The following is a 13,033-nucleotide window of genomic DNA, read 5'->3' on the forward strand; positions in this document are numbered from 1 at the left end:
TAACTTAGCACCCTCTTCTTTACGTTACATTAGCAAAACGCATGCTTATAATGTTGATTCATAGCCGCAGCAAATTTAGCTGCTTGTGCTATCGTGTATTATGTTGTGCTATCTGTCGTTTTTCTGTGCTTTCCACTGCTTCTATTAATGTAAAGCTGCTTTGAAACAATCACCAATTGTGAAAAGCGCTATATAAATAAAATTGAATTGAATTGAATTGAATTCTAGAAAGTGGTAAAGACTAGGTTGAGCGGTTCCTTTGTTGATGTTTGCTGTAAGAGGAACAGAACCTGAATCATAACAACTGAAAAACATTAGCGGAAGGGTTGAAAACATACGTTGTCTCTAGCACAATTTCTATAGTTCAGTGCTAGAGCGTTTAAACGCAGATAGGGAGGTCTAACGGTTCACTTGGACAAAGACGAGCATACACTGTGCCATTTCAGCACAGTCGTGGCTAAATGCCAACGTACACTTAACAAGTAAATCCCATGCGACGTGAAGCCAAAGCTCACGAATTGTGTGCTCACACTCTACTCCGACCCTGCTCCTGGTGAGCTCCCGCCTTGCAGATTTTAGCTCCAACCCCAATGAAACATAGCTGAAGCAGCTAATCAAGGTGTTCAGGGTTGCTTGATAATTACAGAAAGGTGTGTTGGAGGTGGGTTGAAACTGAAGTCTGCAGGACGGTAGCCGACCAGGAGCAGGTTTGGAGATACCTGCACTATTCGGTCAGATCGCAGAGCTGCGACTTGACTGCTCAAACTTCACGTCTGAAACAAATCGGGGGAGATACCCGAACTAAGAAGTGTGTGGCTGTTTGCAGGTTTCAGAAGAAGCATCCATGCATTCCTGGGAAATGCGCCGCCTTTCTCATACAGTTTGTGCGGTTCCTTCAAACGACCGCAAAATATGTGACAAAATCTGTTAAATCAACCAAGTGTCACAGCGTCTAGGTTTCTGTAGTGTAGTGGTTAGCACGTTGCGCCTAACACGCGAAAGGTCCTCGGTTCGAAACCGGGCAGAAACAGCGCCTTCCTTTTGATACGCTGCGAGTTAAATGCCTTTCTTGAGACACGTTACTCCTTGTGTCATGAAGCACTTTTAAAGTTACACACAGTTCCGCCCGTCATATTTGCTTCACGCATGAAAGGTGGCCAGTTCGCAAGTGGGCGAAAAGCGTTGCCCCTTTGGGGAGTGTTGCACAGAGAGAAAATGTGTGGCCAAATCTATCAAAATAACCAAAGAATACAAATGAACAGGTTTCTGTGGTGATGTGGTTATCACAAAAAGTCTTCGGTTCGACTGAAATAAACACTTTGTTAGACATATGACAGGGTTTTGGTCATGTTGATTTAACTACCTCAACAGTTACATCAGTTTGATGCACGTTATTGTAAAGCTGATCTTCGGTAAGTGTTAGTTGAATGTACGGCGGGTAAGTGTACTGAGGTTTAGTCAACAATACCCAGCCAGTTGGCTGTGTTGATAAGCCAATGAAAACCTCTTGTTCCCTTTACATAAAGTCTTGAATGTTTCGTTTGGTTTTTACCTGTTTCATGTTGAAATCCGTTGAAAACAATTTTGAAAAAGAACCCCAATCAATTAAAGGTCAGTCCTTGATATTATTACTAAACATGTCTAAGGCGATGGATTGCTCATGCACAGTTCTCCTCAGGCGTTTACCTTATGTTAGGCCAAAACTAACTCTTTCTAAAAGATAACGTTTAATTACATCAACAACGGAAACAATTTGATGCACCCTACTACGTACTTGCTGGCAATTTAGGAATCGCAAAATGCGCAACGGCAGGGGTTCCAGGGAAGTTTCACGTGACGAGGATTGCCGAGTGGTTAAGGCGATGGACTGCTAATCCATTGTGCTCTGCACGCGTGGGTTCGAATCCCATCCTCGTCGTCTGTCGTTATGATACTGAACTGTCTTTAAGATGCAAGATTGCCGCATGTTGCGTTGCGTCTCACACCTGTAGATGTGGTCTGCTAGCCAGTAGAGAAAGCAACGCGTTTTCTTTTCACCAGTTTTGAAGTCTTTACATGCCAGAGTCTCTGGGGGACACTTGAGTGTTTTCAGACTCTAAAGTCCATGCTATGTGCCAACTGTCTAGATTCTAGAAAGTGGTAAAGACTCTGCTGAGCGGTTCCTTTGTTGATGTTTGCTGTAAGAGGAACAGAACCTGAATCATAACAACTGAAAAACATTAGCGGAATGGTTGAAAACATACGTTGTCTCTAGCACAATTTCTATAGGTCAGTGCTAGAGCGTTTAAACGCAGATAGGGAGGTCTAACGGTTCACTTGGACATTATCACGACAGCTTTAACTGTGGTGAAGTATAACACATGATCCTTTTTCAATTCTTCGGCCACATGTCTTCTCAGAGGGGGTATAGCTCAGTGGTAGAGCATTTGACTGCAGATCAAGAGGTCCCCGGTTCAAATCCGGGTGCCCCCTTGGCTGTAAGCCTGTATGTTCGTAGTTTGGCACACCAATATTTCTAATTCAAAGTTCATCCTGGATCCTTTTAACGTAGGGGTAGGCAAACGTCGGTCCTGGAGTGCAGCAGCCCTGCAGAGTTTAGCTCCAGCTCAAATCAAGCACACATGAATCGGCTAACCAAGGTCTGAAGGCTCACCTGAGAACTACAGGTGGATGAGGTTTAATCAGGGTTGGAAGTAAAATCTGCAGGACTGCGGCACTTCAGGACCGGCGTTGCCTACCCCTGTTCTAACGCTAAAGACGAGCATACACTGTGCCATTTCAGCACAGTCGTGGCTAAATGCCAACGTACACTTAACGAGTAAATCCCATGCGACGTGAAGCCAAAGCTCACGAATTGTGTGCTCACACTCTACTCCGACCCTGCTCCTGGTGAGCTCCCGCCTTGGAGATTTTAGCTCCAACCCCAATGAAACATAGCTGAAGCAGCTAATCAAGGTGTTCAGGGTTGCTTGATAATTACAGGCAGGTGTGTTGGAGGTGGGTTGAAACTGAAGTCTGCAGGACGGTAGCCGACCAGGAGCAGGTTTGGAGATACCTGCACTATTCGGTCAGATCGCAGAGCTGCGACTTGACTGCTCAAACTTCACGTCTGAAACAAATCGGGGGAGATACCCGAACTAAGAAGTGTGTGGCTGTTTGCAGGTTTCAGAAGAAGCATCCATGCATTCCTGGGAAATGCGCCGCCTTTCTCATACAGTTTGTGCGGTTCCTTCAAACGACCGCAAAATATGTGACAAAATCTGTTAAATCAACCAAGTGTCACAGCGTCTAGGTTTCTGTAGTGTAGTGGTTATCACGTTCGCCTAACACGCGAAAGGTCCTCGGTTCGAAACCGGGCAGAAACAGCGCCTTACTTTTGATACGCTGCGAGTTAAATGCCTTTCTTGAGACACGTTACTCCTTGTGTCATGAAGCACTTTTAAAGTTACACACAGTTCCGCCCGTCATATTTGCTTCACGCATGAAAGGTGGCCAGTTCGCAAGTGGGCGAAAAGCGTTGCCCCTTTGGGGAGTGTTGCACAGAGAGAAAATGTGTGGCCAAATCTATCAAAATAACCAAAGAATCCAAATGAACAGGTTTCTGTGGTGATGTGGTTATCACAAAAAGTCCTCGGTTCGACTGAAATAAACACTTTGTTAGACATATGACAGGGTTTTGGTCATGTTGATTTAACTACCTCAACAGTTACATCAGTTTGATGCACGTTATTGTAAAGCTGATCTTCGGTAAGTGTTAGTTGAATGTACGGCGGGTAAGTGTACTGAGGTTTAGTCAACAATACCCAGCCAGTTGGCTGTGTTGATAAGCCAATGAAAACCTCTTGTTCCCTTTACATAAAGTCTTGAATGTTTCGTTTGGTTTTTACCTGTTTCATGTTGAAATCCGTTGAAAACAATTTTGAAAAAGAACCCCAATCAATTAAAGGTCAGTCCTTGATATTATTACTAAACATGTCTAAGGCGATGGATTGCTCATGCACAGTTCTCCTCAGGCGTTTACCTTATGTTAGGCCAAAATTAACTCTTTCTAAAAGATAACGTTTAATTACATCAACAACGGAAACAATTTGATGCACCCTACTACGTACTTGCTGGCAATTTAGGAATCGCAAAATGCGCAACGGCAGGGGTTCCAGGGAAGTTTCACGTGATGAGGTGGCCGAGTGGTTAAGGCGATGGACTGCTAATCCATTGTGCTCTGCACGCGTGGGTTCGAATCCCATCCTCGTCGTCTGTCGTTGTGATACTGAACTGTCTTTAAGATGCAAGATTGCCGCAGGTTGCGTTGCGTCTCACACCTGTAGATGTGGTCTGCTAGCCAGTAGAGAAAGCAACGCGTTTTCTTTTCACCAGTTTTGAAGTCTTTACATGCCAGAGTCTCTTGGGGACACTTGAGTGTTTTCAGACTCTAAAGTCCATGCTATATGCCAACTGTCTAGATTCTAGAAAGTGGTAAAGACTCTGTTGAGCGGTTCCTTTGTTGATGTTTGCTGTAAGAGGAACAGAACCTGAATCATAACAACTGAAAAACATTAGCGGAATGGTTGAAAACATACGTTGTCTCTAGCACAATTTCTATAGGTCAGTGCTAGAGCGTTTAAACGCAGATAGGGAGGTCTAACGGTTCACTTGGACATTATCACGACAGCTTTAACTGTGGTGAAGTATAACACATGATCCTTTTTCAATTCTTCGGCCACATGTCTTCTCAGAGGGGGTATAGCTCAGTGGTGGAGCATTTGACTGCAGATCAAGAGGTCCCCGGTTCAAATCCGGGTGCCCCCTTGGCTGTAAGCCTGTATGTTCGTAGTTTGGCACACCAATATTTCTAATTCAAAGTTCATCCTGGATCCTTTTAACGTAGGGGTAGGCAAACGTCGGTCCTGGAGTGCAGCAGCCCTGCAGAGTTTAGCTCCAGCTCAAATCAAGCACACATGAATCGGCTAACCAAGGTCTGAAGGCTCACCTGAGAACTACAGGTGGATGAGGTTTAATCAGGGTTGGAAGTAAAATCTGCAGGACTGCGGCACTTCAGGACCGGCGTTGCCTACCCCTGTTCTAACGCTAAAGACGAGCATACACTGTGCCATTTCAGCACAGTCGTGGCTAAATGCCAACGTACACTTAACGAGTAAATCCCATGCGACGTGAAGCCAAAGCTCACGAATTGTGTGCTCACACTCTACTCCGACCCTGCTCCTGGTGAGCTCCCGCCTTGCAGATTTTAGCTCCAACCCCAATGAAACATAGCTGAAGCAGCTAATCAAGGTGTTCAGGGTTGCTTGATAATTACAGGCAGGTGTGTTGGAGGTGGGTTGAAACTGAAGTCTGCAGGACGGTAGCCGACCAGGAGCAGGTTTGGAGATACCTGCACTATTCGGTCAGATCGCAGAGCTGCGGCTTGACTGCTCAAACTTCACGTCTGAAACAAATCGGGGGAGATACCCGAACTAAGAAGTGTGTGGCTGTTTGCAGGTTTCAGAAGAAGCATCCATGCATTCCTGGGAAATGCGCCGCCTTTCTCATACAGTTTGTGCGGTTCCTTCAAACGACCGCAAAATATGTGACAAAATCTGTTAAATCAACCAAGTGTCACAGCGTCTAGGTTTCTGTAGTGTAGTGGTTATCACGTTCGCCTAACACGCGAAAGGTCCTCGGTTCGAAACCGGGCAGAAACAGCGCCTTCCTTTTGATACGCTGCGAGTTAAATGCCTTTCTTGAGACACGTTACTCCTTGTGTCATGAAGCACTTTTAAAGTTACACACAGTTCCGCCCGTCATATTTGGTTCACGCATGAAAAGTGGCCAGTTCGCAAGTGGGCGAAAAGCGTTGCCCCTTTGGGGAGTGTTGCACAGAGAGAAAATGTGTGGCCAAATCTATCAAAATAACCAAAGAATCCAAATGAACAGGTTTCTGTGGTGATGTGGTTATCACAAAAAGTCCTCGGTTCGACTGAAATAAACACTTTGTTAGACATATGACAGGGTTTTGGTCATGTTGATTTAACTACCTCAACAGTTACATCAGTTTGATGCACGTTATTGTAAACCTGATCTTCGGTAAGTGTTAGTTGAACGTACGGCGGGTAAGTGTACTGAGGTTTAGTCAACAATACCCAGCCAGTTGGCTGTGTTGATAAGCCAATGAAAACCTCTTGTTCCCTTTACATTTGAAAAAGAACCCCAATCAATTAAAGGTCAGTCCTTGATATTATTACTAAACATGTCTAAGGCGATGGATTGCTCATGCACAGTTCTCCTCAGGCGTTTACCTTATGTTAGGCCAAAATGAACTCTTTCTAAAAGATAACGTTTAATTACATCAACAACGGAAACAATTTGATGCACCCTACTACGTACTTGCTGGCAATTTAGGAATCGCCAAATGCGCAACGGCAGGGGTTCCAGGGAAGTTTCACGTGAAGAGGTGGCCGAGTGGTTAAGGCGATGGACTGCTAATCCATTGTGCTCTGCACGCGTGGGTTCGAATCCCATCCTCGTCGTGATTCTGAACTGTCTTTAAGATGCAAGATTTCCGCAGGTTGCGTTGCGTCTCACACCTGTAGATGTGGTCTGCTAGCCAGTAGAGAAAGCAACGCGTTTTCTTTTCACCAGTTTTGAAGTCTTTACATGCCAGAGTCTCTGGGGGACACTTCAGTGTTTTCAGACTCTAAAGTCCATGCTATGTGCCAACTGTCTAGATTCTAGAAAGTGGTAAAGACTCTGTTGAGCGGTTCCTTTGTTGATGTTTGCTGTAAGAGGAACAGAACCTGAATCATAACAACTGAAAAACATTAGCGGAATGGTTGAAAACATACGTTGTCTCTAGCACAATTTCTATAGGTCAGTGCTAGAGCGTTTAAACGCAGATAGGGAGGTCTAACGGTTCACTTGGACATTATCACGACAGCTTTAACTGTGGTGAAGTATAACACATGATCCTTTTTCAATTCTTCGGCCACAGGCCTTCTCAGAGGGGGTATAGCTCAGTGGTAGAGCATTTGACTGCAGATCAAGAGGTCCCCGGTTCAAATCCGGGTGCCCCCTTGGCTGTAAGCCTGTATGTTTGTAGTTTGGCACACCAATATTTCTAATTCAAAGTTCATCCTGGATCCTTTTAACGTAGGGGTAGGCAAACGGGTAGGCAAACGTTGGTCCTGGAGTGCAGCAGCCCTGCAGAGTTTAGCTCCAGCTCAAATCAAGCACACATGAATCGGCTAACCAAGGTCTGAAGGCTCACCTGAGAACTACAGGTGGATGAGGTTTAATCAGGGTTGGAAGTAAAATCTGCAGGACTGCGGCACTTCAGGACCGGCGTTGCCTACCCCTGTTCTAACGCTAAAGACGAGCATACACTGTGCCATTTCAGCACAGTCGTGGCTAAATGCTAACGTACACTTAACGAGTAAATCCCATGCGACGTGAAGCCAAAGCTCACGAATTGTGTGCTCACACTCTACTCCGACCCTGCTCCTGGTGAGCTCCCGCCTTGCAGATTTTAGCTCCAACCCCAATGAAACATAGCTGAAGCAGCTAATCAAGGTGTTCAGGGTTGCTTGATAATTACAGGCAGGTGTGTTGGAGGTGGGTTGAAACTGAAGTCTGCAGGACGGTAGCCGACCAGGAGCAGGTTTGGAGATACCTGCACTATTCGGTCAGATCGCAGAGCTGCGACTTGACTGCTCAAACTTCACGTCTGAAACAAATCGGGGGAGATACCCGAACTAAGAAGTGTGTGGCTGTTTGCAGGTTTCAGAAGAAGCATCCATGCATTCCTGGGAAATGCGCCGCCTTTCTCATACAGTTTGTGCGGTTCCTTCAAACGACCGCAAAATATGTGACAAAATCTGTTAAATCAACCAAGTGTCACAGCGTCTAGGATTCTGTAGTGTAGTGGTTATCACGTTCGCCTAACACGCGAAAGGTCCTCGGTTCGAAACCGGGCAGAAACAGCTCCTTCCTTTTGATACGCTGCGAGTTAAATGCCTTTCTTGAGACACGTTACTCCTTGTGTCATGAAGCACTTTTAAAGTTACACACAGTTCCGCCCGTCATATTTGCTTCACGCATGAAAGGTGGCCAGTTCGCAAGTGGGCCAAAAACGTTGCCCCTTTGGGGAGTGTTGCACAGAGAGAAAATGTGTGGCCAAATCTATCAAAATAACCAAAGAATCCAAATGAACAGGTTTCTGTGGTGATGTGGTTATCACAAAAAGTCCTTGGTTCGACTGAAATAAACATTTTGTTAGACATATGACAGGGTTTTGGTCATGTTGATTTAACTACCTCAACAGTTACATCAGTTTGATGCACGTTATTGTAAACCTGATCTTCGGTAAGTGTTAGTTGAACGTACGGCGGGTAAGTGTACTGAGGTTTAGTCAACAATACCCAGCCAGTTGGCTGTGTTGATAAGCCAATGAAAACCTCTTGTTCCCTTTACATAAAGTCTTGAATGTCTCGTTTGGTTTTTACCTGTTTCATGTTGAAATCCGTTGAAAACAATTTTGAAAAAGAACCCCAATCAATTAAAGGTCAGTCCTTGATATTATTACTAAACATGTCTAAGGCGATGGATTGCTCATGCACAGTTCTCCTCAGGCGTTTACCTTATGTTAGGCCAAAATGAACTCTTTCTAAAAGATAACGTTTAATTACATCAACAACGGAAACAATTTGATGCACCCTACTACGTACTTGCTGGCAATTTAGGAATCGCAAAATTCACAACGGCAGGGGTTCCAGGGAAGTTTCACGTGACGAGGTGGCCGAGTGGTTAAGGCGATGGACTGCTAATCCATTGTGCTCTGCACGCATGGGTTCGAATCCCATCCTCGTCGTCTGTCGTTGTGATACTGAACTGTCTTTAAGATGCAAGATTGCCGCAGGTTGCGCTGCGTCTCACACCTGTAGATGTGGTCTGCTAGCCAGTAGAGAAAGCAACGCATTTTCTTTTCACCAGTTTTGAAGTCTTTACATGCCAGAGTCTCTGGGGGACACTTGAGTGTTTTCAGACTCTAAAGTCCATGCTATGTGCCAACTGTCTAGATTCTAGAAAGTGGTAAAGACTCTGTTGAGCGGTTCCTTTGTTGATGTTTGCTGTAAGAGGAACAGAACCTGAATCATAACAACTGAAAAACATTAGCGGAATGGTTGAAAACATACGTTGTCTCTAGCACAATTTCTATAGGTCAGTGTTAGAGCGTTTAAACGCAGATAGGGAGGTCTAACGGTTCACTTGGACATTATCACGACAGCTTTAACTGTGGTGAAGTATAACACATGATCCTTTTTCAATTCTTCGGCCACATGTCTTCTCAGAGGGGGTATAGCTCAGTGGTAGAGCATTTGACTGCAGATCAAGAAGTCCCCGGTTCAAATACGGGTGCCCCCTTGGCTGTAAGCCTGTATGTTCGTAGTTTGGCACACCAAAATTTCTAATTCAAAGTTCATCCTGGATCCTTTTAACGTAGGGGTAGGCAAATGTCGGTCCTGGAGTGCAGCAGCCCTGCAGAGTTTAGCTCCAGCTCAAATCAAGCACACATGAATCGGCTAACCAAGGTCTGAAGGCTCACCTGAGAACTACAGGTGGATGAGGTTTAATCAGGGTTGGAAGTAAAATCTGCAGGACTGCGGCACTTCAGGACCGGCGTTGCCCGCCCCTGTTCTAACGCTAAAGACGAGCATACACTGTGCCATTTCAGCACAGTCGTGGCTAAATGCCAACGTACACTTAACGAGTAAATCCCATGCGACGTGAAGCCAAAGCTCACGAATTGTGTGCTCACACTCTACTCCGACCCTGCTCCTGGTGAGCTCCCGCCTTGCAGATTTTAGCTCCAACCCCAATGAAACATAGCTGAAGCAGCTAATCAAGGTGTTCAGGGTTGCTTGATAATTACAGGCAGGTGTGTTGGAGGTGGGTTGAAACTGAAGTCTGCAGGACGGTAGCCGACCAGGAGCAGGTTTGGAGATACCTGCACTATTCGGTCAGATCGCAGAGCTGCGACTTGACTGCTCAAACTTCACGTCTGAAACAAATCGGGGGAGATACCCGAACTAAGAAGTGTGTGGCTGTTTGCAGTTTCAGAAGAAGCATCCATGCATTCCTGGGAAATGCGCCGCCTTTCTCATACAGTTTGTGCGGTTCCTTCAAACGACCGCAAAATATGTGACAAAATCTGTTAAATCAACCAAGTGTCACAGCGTCTAGGTTTCTGTAGTGTAGTGGTTATCACGTTAGCCTAACACGCGAAAGGTCCTCGGTTCGAAACCGGGCAGAAACAGCGCCTTCCTTTTGATACGCTGCGAGTTAAATGCCTTTCTTGAGACACGTTACTCCTTGTGTCATGAAGCACTTTTAAAGTTACACACAGTTCCGCCCGTCATATTTGCTTCACGCATGAAAGGTGGCCAGTTCGCAAGTGGGCGAAAAGCGTTGCCCCTTTGGGGAGTGTTGCACAGAGAGAAAATGTGTGGCCAAATCTATCAAAATAACCAAAGAATCCAAATGAAAAGGTTTCTGTGGTGATGTGGTTATCACAAAAAGTCCTCGGTTTGACTGAAATAAACACTTTGTTAGACATATGACAGGGTTTTGGTCATGTTGATTTAACTACCTCAACAGTTACATCAGTTTGATGCACGTTATTAAAAACCTGATCTTCGGTAAGTGTTAGTTGAATGTACGGCGGGTAAGTGTACTGAGGTTTAGTCAACAATACCCAGCCAGTTGGCTGTGTTGATAAGCCAATGAAAACCTCTTGTTCCCTTAACATAAAGTCTTGAATGTCTCGTTTGGTTTTTACCTGTTTCATGTTGAAATCCGTTGAAAGCAATTTTGAAAAAGAACCCCAATCAATTAAAGGTCAGTCCTTGATATTATTACTAAACATGTCTAAGGCGATGGATTGCTCATGCACAGTTCTCCTCAGGCGTTTACCTTATGTTAGGCCAAAATGAACTCTTTCTAAAAGATAACGTTTAATTACATCAACAACGGAAACAATTTGATGCACCCTACTACGTACTCGCTGGCAATTTAGGAATCGCAAAATGCGCAACGGCAGGGGTTCCAGGGAAGTTTCACCTGACGAGGTGGCAGAGTGGTTAAGGCGATGGACTGCTAATCCATTGTGCTCTGCACGCGTGGGTTCGAATCCCATCCTCGTCGTCTGTCGTTGTGATACTGAACTGTCTTTAAGATGCAAGATTGCCGCAGGTTGCGTTGCGTCTCACACCTGTAGATGTGGTCTGCTAGCCAGTAGAGAAAGCAACGCGTTTTCTTTTCACCAGTTTTGAAGTCTTTACATGCCGAGTCTCTGGGGTACACTTGAGTGTTTTCAGACTCTAAAGTCCATGCTATGTGCCAACTGTCTAGATTCTAGAAAGTGGTAAAGACTCTGTTGAGCGGTTCCTTTGTTGATGTTTGCTGTAAGAGGAACAGAACCTGAATCATAACAACTGAAAAACATTAGCGGAATGGTTGAAAACATACGTTGTCTCTAGCACAATTTCTATAGGTCAGTGCTAGAGCGTTTAAACGCAGATAGGGAGGTCTAACGGTTCACTTGGACATTATCACGACAGCTTTAACTGTGGTGAAGTATAACACATGATCCTTATTCAATTCTTCGGCCACATGTCTTCTCAGAGGGGGTATAGCTCAGTGGTAGAGCATTTGACTGCAGATCAAGAGGTCCCCGGTTCAAATCCGGGTGCCCCCTTGGCTGTAAGACTGTATGTTCGTAGTTTGGCACACCAATATTTCTAATTCAAAGTTAATCCTTGATCCTTTTAACGTAGGGGTAGGCAAACGTCGGTCCTGGAGTGCAGCAGCCCTGCAGAGTTTAGCTCCAGCTCAAATCAAGCACACATGAATCGGCTAACCACGGTCTGAAGGCTCACCTGAGAACTACAGGTGGATGAGGTTTAATGAGGGTTGGAAGTAAAATCTGCAGGACTGCGGCACTTCAGGACCGGCGTTGCCTACCCCTGTTCTAACGCTAAAGACGAGCATACACTGTGCCATTTCAGCACAGTCGTGGCTAAATGCCAACGTACACTTACCGAGTAAATCCCATGCGACCCTGCTCCTGGTGAGCTCCCGCCTTGCAGATTTTAGCTCCAACCCCAATGAAACATAGCTGAAGCAGCTAATCAAGGTGTTCAGGGTTGCTTGATAATTACAGGCAGGTGTGTTGGAGGTGGGTTGAAACTGAAGTCTGCAGGACGGTAGCCGACCAGGAGCAGGTTTGGAGATACCTGCACTATTCGGTCAGATCGCAGAGCTGCGACTTGACTGCTCAAACTTCACGTCTGAAACAAATCGGGGGAGATACCCGAACTAAGAAGTGTGTGGCTGTTTGCAGGTTTCAGAAGAAGCATCCATGCATTCCTGGGAAATGCGCCGCCTTTCTCATACAGTTTGTGCGGTTCCTTCAAACGACCGCAAAATATGTGACAAAATCTGTTAAATCAACCAAGTGTCACAGCGTCTAGGATTCTGTAGTGTAGTGGTTATCACGTTCGCCTAACACGCGAAAGGTCCTCGGTTCGGAACCGGGCAGAAACAGCTCCTTCCTTTTGATACGCTGCGAGTTAAATGCCTTTCTTGAGACACGTTATTCCTTGTGTCATGAAGCACTTTTAAAGTTACACACAGTTCCGCCCGTCATATTTGCTTCACGCATGAAAGGTGGCCAGTTCGCAAGTGGGCGAAAAGCGTTGCCCCTTTGGGGAGTGTTGCACAGAGAGAAAATGTGTGGCCAAATCTATCAAAATAACCAAAGAATCCAAATGAACAGGTTTCTGTGGTGATGTGGTTATCACAAAAAGTCCTTGGTTCGACTGAAATAAACATTTTGTTAGACATATGACAGGGTTTTGGTCATGTTGATTTAACTACCTCAACAGTTACATCAGTTTGATGCACGTTATTGTAAACCTGATCTTCGGTAAGTGTTAGTTGAACGTACGGCGGGTAAGTGTACTGAGGTTTAGTCAACAATACC

General features: G+C 45.3%; 16 non-coding genes across 16 annotated transcripts; all 16 read left to right on the forward strand.

Moving 5' to 3' along the window:
- The first annotated feature begins 956 nt into the window (after positions 1-956).
- Positions 957-1,030, forward strand: trnav-aac (transfer RNA valine (anticodon AAC)). Its single transcript has one exon. It is a non-coding gene; the product is annotated as a tRNA-Val (tRNA).
- Positions 1,031-1,835: 805 nt separating this feature from the next.
- Positions 1,836-1,918, forward strand: trnas-gcu (transfer RNA serine (anticodon GCU)). The gene has a single exon. It is a non-coding gene; the product is annotated as a tRNA-Ser (tRNA).
- Positions 1,919-2,400: 482 nt separating this feature from the next.
- Positions 2,401-2,472, forward strand: trnac-gca (transfer RNA cysteine (anticodon GCA)). Its single transcript has one exon. It is a non-coding gene; the product is annotated as a tRNA-Cys (tRNA).
- An 820-nt stretch (positions 2,473-3,292) lies between these two features.
- On the forward strand, positions 3,293-3,365 carry trnav-aac (transfer RNA valine (anticodon AAC)). The gene has a single exon. It is a non-coding gene; the product is annotated as a tRNA-Val (tRNA).
- Positions 3,366-4,170: 805 nt separating this feature from the next.
- trnas-gcu (transfer RNA serine (anticodon GCU)) lies at positions 4,171-4,252 on the forward strand. Its single transcript has one exon. It is a non-coding gene; the product is annotated as a tRNA-Ser (tRNA).
- Positions 4,253-4,734: 482 nt separating this feature from the next.
- On the forward strand, positions 4,735-4,806 carry trnac-gca (transfer RNA cysteine (anticodon GCA)). Its single transcript has one exon. It is a non-coding gene; the product is annotated as a tRNA-Cys (tRNA).
- An 820-nt stretch (positions 4,807-5,626) lies between these two features.
- trnav-aac (transfer RNA valine (anticodon AAC)) lies at positions 5,627-5,699 on the forward strand. Its single transcript has one exon. It is a non-coding gene; the product is annotated as a tRNA-Val (tRNA).
- A 743-nt stretch (positions 5,700-6,442) lies between these two features.
- Positions 6,443-6,524, forward strand: trnas-gcu (transfer RNA serine (anticodon GCU)). The gene has a single exon. It is a non-coding gene; the product is annotated as a tRNA-Ser (tRNA).
- Positions 6,525-6,996: 472 nt separating this feature from the next.
- Positions 6,997-7,068, forward strand: trnac-gca (transfer RNA cysteine (anticodon GCA)). Its single transcript has one exon. It is a non-coding gene; the product is annotated as a tRNA-Cys (tRNA).
- Positions 7,069-7,900: 832 nt separating this feature from the next.
- trnav-aac (transfer RNA valine (anticodon AAC)) lies at positions 7,901-7,973 on the forward strand. The gene has a single exon. It is a non-coding gene; the product is annotated as a tRNA-Val (tRNA).
- An 805-nt stretch (positions 7,974-8,778) lies between these two features.
- Positions 8,779-8,860, forward strand: trnas-gcu (transfer RNA serine (anticodon GCU)). Its single transcript has one exon. It is a non-coding gene; the product is annotated as a tRNA-Ser (tRNA).
- Positions 8,861-9,342: 482 nt separating this feature from the next.
- trnac-gca (transfer RNA cysteine (anticodon GCA)) lies at positions 9,343-9,414 on the forward strand. Its single transcript has one exon. It is a non-coding gene; the product is annotated as a tRNA-Cys (tRNA).
- An 819-nt stretch (positions 9,415-10,233) lies between these two features.
- trnav-aac (transfer RNA valine (anticodon AAC)) lies at positions 10,234-10,306 on the forward strand. Its single transcript has one exon. It is a non-coding gene; the product is annotated as a tRNA-Val (tRNA).
- An 805-nt stretch (positions 10,307-11,111) lies between these two features.
- trnas-gcu (transfer RNA serine (anticodon GCU)) lies at positions 11,112-11,193 on the forward strand. The gene has a single exon. It is a non-coding gene; the product is annotated as a tRNA-Ser (tRNA).
- Positions 11,194-11,674: 481 nt separating this feature from the next.
- trnac-gca (transfer RNA cysteine (anticodon GCA)) lies at positions 11,675-11,746 on the forward strand. The gene has a single exon. It is a non-coding gene; the product is annotated as a tRNA-Cys (tRNA).
- Positions 11,747-12,521: 775 nt separating this feature from the next.
- trnav-aac (transfer RNA valine (anticodon AAC)) lies at positions 12,522-12,594 on the forward strand. Its single transcript has one exon. It is a non-coding gene; the product is annotated as a tRNA-Val (tRNA).
- Positions 12,595-13,033: the final 439 nt, after the last annotated feature.

Source organism: Misgurnus anguillicaudatus, chromosome 14, assembly GCF_027580225.2.
Source record: "Misgurnus anguillicaudatus chromosome 14, ASM2758022v2, whole genome shotgun sequence".
Taxonomy (NCBI): domain Eukaryota; kingdom Metazoa; phylum Chordata; class Actinopteri; order Cypriniformes; family Cobitidae; genus Misgurnus; species Misgurnus anguillicaudatus.